Genomic DNA, 12,729 nt, shown 5'->3' on the forward strand with positions numbered 1-12,729 from the left:
AACAATTGAGCTTTTCTCCCTTAGTTTGCAGGCTAAGAAAATCGTCGGAGGTCTTATACCTCTTGACGTGGGCACGAGCCTGAAATCCCAATTTCAGCCCTCGAAACATCTCATATGTTTCGCAACGTTTCAAAATGTCTTCGGTGCCTCAACTCTAAGCCGTTTAACTGAACTATCACGTAGTTATCAAAATGTGTATGTCAGATGTTCGCAACATCCATAGACAACGTTCAAGGTTCAGCACACTGAGCGGTGCATTAAGGACATAAGCCTTCTATGAAGCAATGAGGACAAACCTCAGTTTACGGACCTAGTCTGCATAATTACTACTATCAACTTTCAACTAAATTTTCTCTAGGAACATATCTAAACAGTAGAACTGAAGCGTCTTCTACGACATAATTTGCGAAGACCTTTTGACTATGTTCAGGATAATTAAGTTCATCTTATGAACTCCCACTCAGATAGACATCCCTCTAGTCATCTAAGTGATTACATGATCCGAGTCAACTAGGTCGTGTCCGATCATCACGTGAGACGGACTAGTCATCATCGGTGAACATCTTCATGTTGATCGTATCTACCATACGACTCATGCTCGACCTTTCGGTCTCTTGTGTTCCGAGGCCATGTCTGTACATGCTAGGCTCGTCAAGTCAACCTAAGTGTTTTGCGTGTGTAAATCTGTCTTACACCCGTTGTATGTGAACGTAAGAATCTATCACACCCGATCATCACGTGGTGCTTCGAAACGACGAACTTTCGCAACGGTGCACAGTTAGGGGGAACACCTTCTTGAAATTTTAGTGAGGGATCATCTTATTTACTACCGTCGTTCTAAGTAAACAAGATGTATAAACATGATAAACATCACATGCAATCAAATAATAGTGACATGATATGGCCAATATCATATAGCTCCTTTGATCTCCATCTTGGGGCTCCATGATCATCTTGTCACCGGCATGACACCATGATCTCCATCATCATGATCTCTATCATCGTGTCTTCATGAAGTTGTCTCGTCAACTATTACTTCTACTACTATAGCTAACGGTTAGCAATAAAGTAAAGTAATTACGTGACGTTTATGTTGACACGCAGGTCATAAATAAATTAAGACAACTCCTATGGCTCCTGCCGGTTGTCATACTCATCGACATGCAAGTCGTGATTCCTATTACAAGAACATGATACATCACATATATCATTCATCACATCCTTTTGGCCATATCACATCACATAGCATACCCTGCAAAAACAAGTTAGACGTCCTCTAATTGTTGTTTGCATGTTTTACGTGGCTGCTATGGGTTTCTAGCAAGAACGTTTCTTACCTACGCAAAAACCACAACGTGATATGCCAATTGCTATTTACCCTTCATAAGGACCCTTTTCATCGAATCCGATCCGACTAAAGTGGGAGAGACAGACACCCGCTAGCCACCTTATGCAACTAGTGCATGTCAGTCGGTGGAACCAGTCTCACGTAAGAGTACGTGTAAGGTCGGTCCGGGCCGCTTCATCCCACAATGCCGCCGAATCAAGATTGGACTAGTAACGGTAAGCATATTGAACAAAAATCAACGCCCACAACTACTTTGTGTTCTACTCGTGCATAGAAACTACGCATAGACCTAGCTCATGATGCCACTATTGGGGAACGTAGCATAAATTCAAAATTTTCCTACGTGTCACCAAGATCTATCTATGGAGTCATCTAGCAACGAGGGAGGAGTGGATCTACATACCCTTGTAGATCGTGCGCGGAAGCGTTCAAGAGAACGGGGTTGATGGAGTCGTACTCGTCGTGATCCAAATCACCGATGATCCTAGCGCCGAACGGACGGCACCTCCGCGTTCAACACACGTACGGAGCAGCGACGTCTCCTCCTTCTTGATCCAGCAAGGGGGAAGGAGAGGTTGATGGAGATCCAGCAGCACGACGGCATGGTGGTGGAAGTAGCGGGATTCCAACAGGGCTTCGCCAAGCGCTGTGGGAGGAGGGAGATGTGTCATGGGAGGGAGAGGGAGGCGCCAGGGCTTAGATTTAGTTGCCCTCCCTTCCCCCCACTATATATAGGGCCAAGGGAGAGGGGGAGGGCGCAGCCTTGCCCCTTCCTCCAAGGAAGGGTGCGGCCAAGGGGGGGAGGAGTCCATCCTCCCCAAGGCACCTCGGAGGTGCCTTCCCCCTTTAGGACTCTTCCTTTTCCCCTTCTCTTGGCGCATGGGCCTCTTGGGGCTGGTTCCCTTGGCCCATATAGGCCAAGGCGCAACCCCTACAGCCCATGTGGCCCCCCGGGGCAGGTGGCCCCACCCGGTGGACCCCCGGGACCCTTCCGGTGGTCCCGGTACAATACCGGTGACCCCGAAACTTGTCCAGATGGCCGAAATAGCACTTCCTATATATAAATCTTTACCTCCGGACCATTCCGGAACTCCTCGTGACGTCCGGGATCTCATCCGGGACTCCGAACAACTTTCGGGTTACCGCATACTAATATCTCTATAACCCTAGCGTCACCGAACCTTAAGTGTGTAGACCCTACGGGTTCGGGAACCATGCAGACATGACCGAGACGTTCTCCGGTCAATAATCAACAAAGGGATCTGGATACCCATGTTGGCTCCCACATGTTCCACGATGATCTCATCGGATGAACCACGATGTCAAGGACTTAATCAATCCCGTATACAATTCCCTTTGTCTATCGGTACGACACTTGCCCGAGATTCGATCGTCGGTATCCCGATACCTTGTTCAATCTCGTTACCGGCAAGTCTCTTTGCTCGTTCCGTAACACATCATCCCGTGATCAACTCCTTGATCACATTGTGCACATTATGATGATGTCCTACCGAGTGGGCCCAGAGATACCTCTCCGTTTACACGGAGTGACAAATCCCAATCTTGATTCGTGCCAACCAAACAGACACTTTCGGAGATACCTGTAGTGTACCTTTATAGCCACCCAGTTACGTTGTGACGTTTGGCACACCCAAAGCACTCCTACGGTATCCGGGAGTTGCACAATCTCATGGTCTAAGGAAATGATACTTGACATTAGAAAAGCTTTAGCATACGAAATACATGATCTTGTGCTAGGCTTAGGATTGGGTCTTGTCCATCACATCATTCTGCTAATGATGTGATCCCGTTATCAACGACATCCAATGTCCATGGTCAGGAAACCGTAACCATCTATTGATCAACGAGCTAGTCAACTAGAGGCTTACTAGGGACATGGTGTTGTCTATGTATCCACACATGTATCTGAGTTTCCTATCAATACAATTCTAGCATGGATAATAAACGATTATCATGAACAAAGAAATATAATAATAACTAATTTATTATTGCCTCTAGGGCATATTTCCAACAGTTGTTCCCTTTTTCATCGGTATGTTACTTGCCCGAGATTCGATCGTCGGTATCTCAATACCTAGTTCAATCTCGTTACCGGCAAGTCTCTTTACTCGTTTCGTAATACATCATCTCGCAACTAACTCATTAGTTGCAATGCTTGCAAGGCTTATGTGATGTGCATTACTGAGAGGGCCCAGAGATACCTCTCCGACAATCGGAGTGACAAATCCTAATCTCGAAATAGCCAACCCAACATTTACCTTTGGATACAACTGTAGAGCTCCTTTATAATCACCCAGTTACGTTGTGAAGTTTGGTAGCACACAAAGTGTTCCTCCGGCAAACGGGAGTTGCATAATCTCATAGTCATAGGAACATGTATAAGTCATGAAGAAAGCAATAGCAACATACTAAACGATCGGGTGCTAAGCTAATGGAATGGGTCATGTCAATCACATCATTCTCCTAATAATGTGATCCCATTAATCAAATGACAACACATGTATATGGTTAGGAAACATAACCATCTTTGATTAACGAGCTAGTCAAGTAGAGGCATACTAGTGATATTTAGTTTGTCTATGTATTCACACAAGTATTATGTTTCCGGATAATACAATTCTAGCATGAATAATAAACATTTATCATGATATAAGGAAATAAAATAATAACATTATTATTGCCTCTAGGGCATATTTCCTTCATAATGATGAAGCTATGTACCTAGGGTAGGGTCATGGACCTGTCCTAACTGCCCTACCCAAGGACATCTCTAGAAGAAATCACCTTTCAATCGACTTGGAGGTGTTCCACTCGACAGACTCGAAGACACTCGACCAAGAAGCAATCACTCGACCAAGATCCAACCACTCGACGGCCAGGAGACCAAAGTCACTCTGCACACTAACGGTCGGTCATTAAGTAGCTTTTATGGTCATCATAGCACTTTATTAGGGACGTTACCAGTAACGCCCGACCTTAATGTATTTAAAACCCTGCATAACTGAGGGCCGGAGGGGTCTGGCGAACTCTATATAAGTCACCCCCCTCCTCAGTGTAAAGGGTTCGGACCCCTGTAATTCATACACACATAATCCAGTCGACCGCCTCCGGGCTCCGAGACGTAGGGCTATTACTTCCTCCGAGAAGGGCCTGAACTCGTAAACCTCGTGTGCTTACAACTACTCCATAGCTAAGATCTTGCCTCTCCATACCTACCCCCCTACATTACTATCAGACTTAGAACCACGACAGGCACTAAATAACAATTATTGAGGTTTAAAACTAATCTCGTAGGTAAATGTAGAGGTAGCGTGCCGACGGCGATCACATCAACCTTGGAACCATTCCCGACGCGCATCGTCACCTCGTCCTTCGCCAGTCTCCGCTTATTCCGCAGCTCCTATTTTGAGTTACAAATATGAGCAACCGCACCGGTATCAAATACCCAGGAGCTACTACGAGTACTGGTAAGGTACACATCAATAACATGTATGTCACATATACCTTTGGTGTTGCCGGCCTTCTTGTCCGCTAAGTACTTGGGGCAGTTCCGCTTCCAGTGACCACTTCCCTTGCAATAAAAACACTCAGTCTCGGGCTTGGGTCCATTCTTTGGCTTCTTCCCGGCAACTTGCTTACCGGGCGCGGCGACTCCCTTGCCGTCCTTCTTGAAGTTCTTTTTACCCTTGCCTTTCTTGAACTTAGTGGTTTTATTCACCATCAACACTTGATGTTCCTTTTTGATTTCCACCTCCGCTGATTTCAGCATCGAATATACCTCGGGAATGGTCTTTTCCATCCCCTGCATATTGAAGTTCATCACAAAGCTCTTATAGCTAGGTGGGAGCGACTGAAGGATTGTGTCAACGACCGCATCATCCGGGAGATTAACTCCCAGCTGAGACAAGCGGTTGTGTAACCCAGACATTTTGAGTATGTGCTCGCTGACAGAACTATTCTCCTCCATCTTACAACTGTAGAACTTGTCGGAGACTTCATATCTCTCGACCCGGGCATGAGCTTGGAAAACCATTTTCAGCACTTGGAACATCTCATATGCTCCGTGTTGCTCAAAACACTTCTGGAGCCCCGGTTCTAAGCTGTAAAGCATGCTGCACTGAACCAGGGAGTAATCATCAACACGGGACTGCCAAGCGTTCATAACGTCTTGGTTTGCTGGGGGTGGTGCTTCACCTAGCGGTGCTTCAAGGACATATGCTTTCTTGGCAGCTATGAGGATGATCCTCAAGTTCCGGACCCAGTCCGTATAGTTGCTACCATCATCTTTCAGCTTGGTTTTCTCTAGGAACGCGTTGAAGTTGAGGACAACATTAGCGTGGGCCATTTGATCTACAACACATATTGTAAAGATTTTAGACTAAGTTCATGATAATTAAGTTCATCTAATCAAATTATTCAATGAACTCCCACTCAGATAGACATCCCTCCAGTCATCTAAGTGATACATGATCCGATTCAACTAGGTCGTGCCCGATCATCACGTGAGACGGACTAGTCATCATCAGTGAACATCTTCATGTTGATCGTATCTTCTATACGACTCATGTTCGACCTTTCGGTCTTCCGTGTTCCGAGACCATGTTTGTACATGCTAGGCTCATCAAGTCAACCTAAGTGTATTGTGTGTGTAAATCTAGCTTACACCCGTTGTATGCGAACGTTAGAACCTATCACACCCGATCATCATGTGGTGCTTCGGAACAACGGACCTTAGCAACGGTGCACAGTTAGGGGGAACACTTTCTTGAAATTATTGTGAGGGATCATCTTATTTACTACTGTCGTTCTAAGCAAATAAGAAGCAAAAACATGATAAACATCACATGCAATCAAATAGTGACATGATATGGCCAATATCATTTGCTCCTTTTGATCTCCATCTTCGGGGCGCCATGATCATCATCGTCACCGGCATTACACCATGATCTCCATCATCGTGTCTTCATGAAGTTGACTCGTCATCTATTACTTCTACTACTATGCCTATCGGTTTAGTAGTAAAGTAAAGTAACTACATGACGTTTATGTTGACACGCAGGTCATAAATAAATTAAGACAACTCCTATGGCTCCTGCCGGCTGTCATACTCATCGACATGCAAGTCGTGATTCCTATTACAAGAACATGATCAATCTCATACATCACATATATCATTCATCACATCCTTTTGGCCATATCACATCACATGGCACATGCTGCAAAAACAAGTTAGACATCCTCTAATTGTTGTTGCAAGTTTTTATGTGGCTGCTATAGGTTTCTAGCAAGAACGTTTCTTACCTACGCCAAAACCACAACGTGATATGCCAATTTCTATTTACCCTTCATAAGGACCCTTTTCATCGAATCCGATCCGACTAAAGTGGGAGAGACAGACACCCGCTAGCCACCTTATGCAACTAGTGCATGTCAGTCGGTGGAACCAGTCTCACGTAAGCGTACGTGTAAGGTCGGTCCGGGCCGCTTCATCCCACGATGTCGCTGAATCAAGATAAGACTAGTAACGGCAAGTAAATTGACAAAATCAACGCCCACAACAACTTGTGTTCTACTCGTGCATAGAAACTACGCATAGACCTAGCTCATGATGCCACTGTTGGGGAACGTAGCAGGATTTTAAAATTTCCTACGCATCACCAAGATCAATCTATGGAGTCATCTAGCAACGAGGGAAAGGGGAGTGCATCTACATACCATTGTAGATCGCGAGCGGAAGCGTTCAAGAGAACGGGGTTGATGGAGACATACTCGTCGTGATCCAAATCACCGATGACCAAGTGCCGAACGGACGGCACCTCCGCGTTCAACACACGTACGGTTGGGAAGACGTCTCCTCCTTCTTGATCCAGCAAGGGGAAGGAGAGGTTGATGGAGATCTAGCAGCACGACGGCGTGGTGATGGAAGCAGCGGTGATCTCGGCAGGGCTTCGCCAAGCTCCAACGAGAGAGAGAGAGAGGTGCTACGAGGGGAGAGGGAGGAGCCAGGGACTTGGTGCGGCTGCCCTCCCTCCCCCCCCCACTATATATAGGGCCCCTAGGGGGGCACCGGCCCTAGGAGATGGGATCTCCAAGGGGGGCGGCGGCCAAGGGGGACTTGCCCCCCAAGCCAAGTGGGGCGCCCCCCACCCCCAGGGTTTCCAACCCTAGGCGCAGGGGGAGGCCCATGGGGGGCGCACCAGACCACCAGGGGCTGGTTCCCCTCCCACTTCAGCCCATGGGGCCCTCTGGGATAGGTAGCCCCACCCGGTGGAACCCCGGGACCCTTCCGATGGTCCTGGTACAATATCGATTACCCCTGAAACCTTCCCGATGGCCGAAACTGGACTTCCTATATATAAATATTCACCTCCGGACCATTCCGGAACTCCTCGTGATGTCCGGGATCTCATCCGGGACTCCGAACAACTTTTGGGTTACCGCATAATAATATCTCTACAACCCTAGCGTCAACGAACCTTAAGTGTGTAGACCCTACGGGTTCGGGAGACATGCAAACATGACCGAGATGACTCTCTGGTCAATAACCAACAGCGGGATCTGGATACCCATGTTGGCTCCCACATGTTCCACGATGGTCTCATCGGATGAACCATGATGTCAAGGATTCAATCAATCCCGTATCCAATTCCCTTTGTCATTCGGTACGTTACTGGCCCAAGATTCGATCGTCGGTATCCCAATACCTTGTTCAATCTCATTACCGGCAAGTCACTTTACTCGTTCTGTAACACATCATCCTGTGACCAACTATTTAGTCAAACTGAGCTCATTATGATGATGCATTACCGAGTGGGCCCAAAGATACCTTTCCGTCATACGGAGTGACAAATCCCAGTCTCGATTCATGCCAACCCAACAGACACTTACGGAGATACCTGTAGTGTACCTTTATAGCCACCCAGTTACGTTGTGACGTTTGGCACACCCAAAGCACTCCTACAGTATCCGGGAGTTGCACAATCTCATGGTCTAAGGAAATGATACTTGACACTTAGAAAAGCTCTAGCAAACGAACTACACGATCTTGTGCTATGCTTAGGATTGGGTCTTGTCCATCACATCATTCTCCTAATGATGTGATCCCGTTATCAATGACATCCAATGTCCATGGTCAGGAAACCGTAACCATCTATTGATCAACGAGCTAGTCAACTAGAGGCTTACTAGGGACATTTTGTGGTCTATATATTCACACATGTATTACGATTTCCGGATAACACAATTATAGCATGAACAATAGACAATTATCATGGACAAGGAAATATAATAATAACCATTTTATTATTGCCTCTAGGGCATATTTCCAACACTAGCTAGCAGACTAAAAGGACCATCACCACGAAAGACACAAGTAGTTGTGGGGTGTCGTCGAGGGATCACGATACTTAAGACTTTGCGAGGAACCTAAAGCACCGCATTGCGTGCATACCGAGCCCCACGGCACAACTCAGAAGCATCCACAACCAACGAGTGCAAAAAACACGAACCTTGACTGGGTGCCCCGCCACGGAAGATCGGAACAATTAACAATTTGGGGAGGCATTTGGCGCCATCAAAGAGCAAAGATGAACCAAGACATCACCAAGGGCACGACGCTCGCTGCAACACATGACCGCCAAGGGAGAGTCTTGAGCATGCATAGTGAGACACCTTCACAAGGGGGAAACAGATGGCCGCCCTGCGGCGCCCAAGGCACCGCCACCACACCCCAGAAAACACCACCAAACAACCACCGTCGACACCAAGCCAGTCGCACCACCACCACCACCATTGGACCCTATGACCGATCCCAAGTTGGCCACACCACCACCACCAAACGTTGCAAACTCAACTACACGCAGGCACAGAAGCCGTCATTTGGGTCTCCAAAATGACGCCTCCAAGGAGGTAGTGCCTACAAGGACACAAGATCGTCATCCGATCCGACAAGCCGGATCTTAGGTTTTCACCCGGATACCACAAAACAAAGTACTGCAGGTGCTCGAGCTCCACAATGGCACCTCCTACAAGGAAAATGATGTCCACAGACACCATTGCCACCGACATCCCTACAACAAGGTTCTCACCCGGAGTTTGAGCACATCCCTATAGCAAGACGACAGCTGACCACCACCACCATCGGGCCTCTCCGAGACGAAGAAGCACGACAAACCGTCGCAGTCAACCGCACCCCGCGGAGACCGCATACGGCCAAATATCAGCACTAGCCAATGGACCCACCAACGGCCGTCCGAACGCAGGGCCACCGGACGCAGCGCGAGCCGCCAAACCTAACCGAGCACCATGCCGGCGAGGAGCAGAGGAGCGCTGCCCGAAGCCAGGAACCACCATGGTTCCGGGCTTCAACCAAACATCAGGAGCACCAACACGCCCCACGTGCGCCACCGTGCACCTGCCGGAGACCAGATCCGAAGTGCCACAACACCAACCAAAGGTGAGGGAGATCCAAATCTGGCTGCAGCAGTCCCACCTCGCACCACCAACAACACTCACCGCCACCAGCCTCCACCACTCCCGCCTCCACCACCCAGCAACACCACCTCCCCAAGCCGGACCACCACGGGCCAGATCCGCCCGGATCCAGCCAGGCCAGCGAAGCACCACATATGCACCTCAAGCTCCACCAGCGCGGGCACGAGCAGGACGCACGCTGCGAGGGACCCAGATCCAACCTTGTGCCGGCACAGAGAGGCCCTCACCGCGAGCTACGGCCCCCGACTCCGGTTGCCGCCCGTCCGGGCCAGCCTGCCGCCCCTGGTCTGCGAGGAAGCCAGCACCGAGCGAGCCCCGCCACTACCATCCCTGGGCACACGCGGCTTTGCCGGCGTCCCCTCCGGCGACGGCGGAGCAGGAGAGGGGAGGCGAGGAGGACCCGGCGGCGGCGCGATTAGGGTTGCCCCCGAGTCGCCAGATTAGGCGACGCGGGTAAGGGGGGACACATTTCTTAATTAAGTGTTTGGATGCTCTCACATTATGTGATATTGATGTCAGTTTATACATGCACCCACTAATATGCATTGGACAACAGTCCAACTGATACTTAGGTATTACTATGTGTCTTGGGCTCAAGCTTCTGAAATCATAGTCTATTCTTGTCTATGCCTTTTTTTATACATGTTGGGCATGTTGCGCTGATGTTAGAAGGTTTATTGGTGGTTTTGCGTCTGCGTAGGTTGTAATCTAGTTTTCTAGGGTGCACGAAAATAGGCATGTGAGACTTCCCGCTCGCAGGAATTCCGGCCACTGATTTTAAGGTCACGCCGTCTCTAGGAGGGAGCGGCAGCGCGCCCTCAACTCGTGGTGGTGTATGTGTGTGGTCGGCTCCCTAGGGACCCGGTTGTAATTTCTCTCTTTGTTGGGGTTGATTGTATCACTGGCAAAATATTATAGATTTGTGTCATTTCGCGGGTGTGAGTTATTTACCCAAAACCACCACATTTGGGGCTAGGGTAACAACTTGGCACCACATTTGAGCCAGGGCACAAAAAACCACCAACTTTGCGCCTAACCTATAACTCCGAGCACTAATTCTCTGATAAGCTCACGAAAACAGTGAAACTGACAGCTTGGCCCCGCTTGTCGGACTGATGTGGCGAAGACCAAAAACTTTGACCGACTGATGTGGCAAATGAGACTTGGGCCCCACCTGTCAATGACTAGAGGGTCATCTTCTTCACAACATTCTTTCTATCAGGCATTCCATCGAGCACTTTCCGTGCGTTCATCCTCTGGTCACTGAAGAAGGCACAGCACGCCATGGCGCGGGGAAGGGGCGCGGTGCTCACCTTCAACACGTATGCGTGCTCGGACGCGGCGAGGTACCACTGGAGCAATGTCCTCGTGAACGGCAGCGGCCGACGAAGCATGGTGAGGTGAGGAAGACGGCTTGGGGACTCGCATCTTGCCGGTGTTGGCGACGAAGGCATCAAGAGGACATGTCGAAGCCTAGGGACTAGATGCGAGGCGCGGGGATTCATCGGAGCAGGAGATCGAGGCACGTTGGTGGTCGAAGGTGAAGAAGACGACCACGGCGTGCTCAGGGAGGCATTCCGGTGCTCCCAGACAAGGTGGTGGGGCTTCGAGTGGTCTCTGGCCATGAGAATGGTGGCCGGCGGCGACCGCGGATGGGGGAGGAGCTGTTGTGGGCTCCGTGGGGGTGTGGACGCCGGCGGCCGATGCGGACGCCGTACGGGTCATGGGCACCAGATCCAGGGCAGCGGGGTTGCGGGCGTCCACATCCGGAGCGAGCGGCGGCCGACAAGGCAAGCGGCCCGAGTGGTGCTGCTCGGGGCGAGGCGCGCATCGCCGGAGCGGCTTGGACGAGAGGAGGAGGTTGATGGCGGGGGACGCGGCGTCTCGTCAGGCGTTGGGCTGCCCGCGGGGACGACCATGGCGGTGGAGGCATGGGTCCAGCCTGAGCATGGCCACTGGCGAGGTCCTCTGTGTTCGCTGGTTGAAGAGAGAAAAAAGACAGAGAGGAGGAAGGAGGAGGTGTGTGAGGATGATAGATGGGACCTACGTCCACCTCAGCAAATTGTCCAGATAGGCATGCCACATCATCCCGACATGTGGGCCCTATCTGTCGGTTTCCCTGTTTTCGTGAGTAAATTCGACTATCAGTGCTCGGCGTTATAGATTAGGCGCAGAGTTGGTGGTTTTTTGTGCTCTGACTCAAATGTGGTATCAAGTTATTACCCTAGCCCCAAATGCGGTGGTTTTGGGTAAATAACTCTCATTTCGCAGAAAGAAAAGAAGAAAACATGCATGTGTCCATATCTGTGTACTGTGGTAGAATATAAGTCCCTGCAAATATTATTGAAGTAATTTTGGTAAAAGCTTTGATGACATAAGTTGGTACAAGTCATCCAAAGGCTGCTTTGCTATGGTGCAACAATCTTGACTCCACCTATTTATCTGCTAATACAGTCTTTCATGATAGTACAAATCCTATTGAGGTGGACTAACATTTTATTCATGAAAGGGTAGCTTTTTTTAGGCGCGTGAAAAGGCGATATTAACTAATAAACTACTCCCTCTATAAATTAATGTAGGATTTTTTTGCAATGTATGTACCTAACATCAGGTTTATCCCAACAGGAAGATGAAGTCGCTGATGGAATGTGTTAGTTCTATAGTGTGTTGAGTGGTAGTATAGTTGTCGTCGGGATCAAGGAATATTTACCGATCTAATCGTGTAACCCTGATTCGTTATATAACATACAATGTGTTTGTGTCGACGGTGCATCGCTTCACCGTATTTTACATGTATGTATGTATGTATGACTGGCTATACATAAGTCGTCTAAAAGTTTGTTTTGGGTAAGTCAATTTTCTAGGCC

Source organism: Triticum urartu, chromosome 4A (assembly GCF_056163025.1).
Source record: "Triticum urartu cultivar PI428250 chromosome 4A, HENAU_Tu73, whole genome shotgun sequence".
Classification (NCBI taxonomy): Eukaryota; Viridiplantae; Streptophyta; class Magnoliopsida; order Poales; family Poaceae; genus Triticum; species Triticum urartu.